The sequence below is a fragment of the Trichechus manatus genome, unplaced genomic scaffold, assembly GCF_000243295.1.
Source record: "Trichechus manatus latirostris isolate Lorelei unplaced genomic scaffold, TriManLat1.0 scaffold00300, whole genome shotgun sequence".
Classification (NCBI taxonomy): Eukaryota; Metazoa; Chordata; class Mammalia; order Sirenia; family Trichechidae; genus Trichechus; species Trichechus manatus.
In genome coordinates this window covers 958,952-959,751 of record NW_004444236.1, presented here as the reverse complement: position 1 = coordinate 959,751, position 800 = coordinate 958,952, and positions in this window count along the sequence as shown.

The following is an 800-nucleotide window of genomic DNA, read 5'->3' as shown; positions in this document are numbered from 1 at the left end:
AATTGTTGAGAAGAGGTTTGAGACATCCAGAGGACCAAGTGAAGAAAGGAGACAGGAGGGACCACGTGAGTCCAGAGAGACACTGATATCTAGAATTGTGTCTGATTTCTCTGCCTTCCAGTACTTCTCACAATGTCTTGAACTTAGTAGGTGATCAATAAACACTTTAAATGAAATGAATTGTACATTCCTAAGTGCCTTAAAAGTAGCTTTGGTGGTGCAGCAGTTAAGCGCTCAGCCGCTAACAGAAAGGTCGGGGATTCAAACCCACCAGCTGCTCTGTGGGAGAAAGATGTGGTGGCGATCTGCTTCTGTAAAGAGTTACAGGCTTGGAAACACTATGCGGCAATTCTACTTCGTCCTATAGGGTCACTATGAGTCAGACTTGACTCAAACGGCTAGTAAGTGCCTTAAAAGAGTCTCTGAATAATGCAAACAATTTCTGCGTTTGGCTGCTAAACGACAGGTTGAAGGTTCAAGTCCATTCAAAGGCGCCTTGGGAAAAAGACCTGGAGATCTATTTCTGAAAGAAATCTGCCAACAACCCTATAGAACACAGTTTTATTCTGACCCGCAGAGGGTTGCCATGAGTCTGGGTTGCCATGAGTTGGGGTTGATTGGACAGCAACTGGCTTAAGTGCCTTAAAGGGTTAATCGATTCAAATACTCAGAACTGCAGAGGGATCAATTGCCACAGGGGGGCGGCAGAAGCCAGAAGGTGAAAGAGAAAGAACCAGAACTCAGAAACCGGGAAGGGATGAGGGGGCAGGAGCCTTTAACTGGACCTAAAGAGAAGGAGG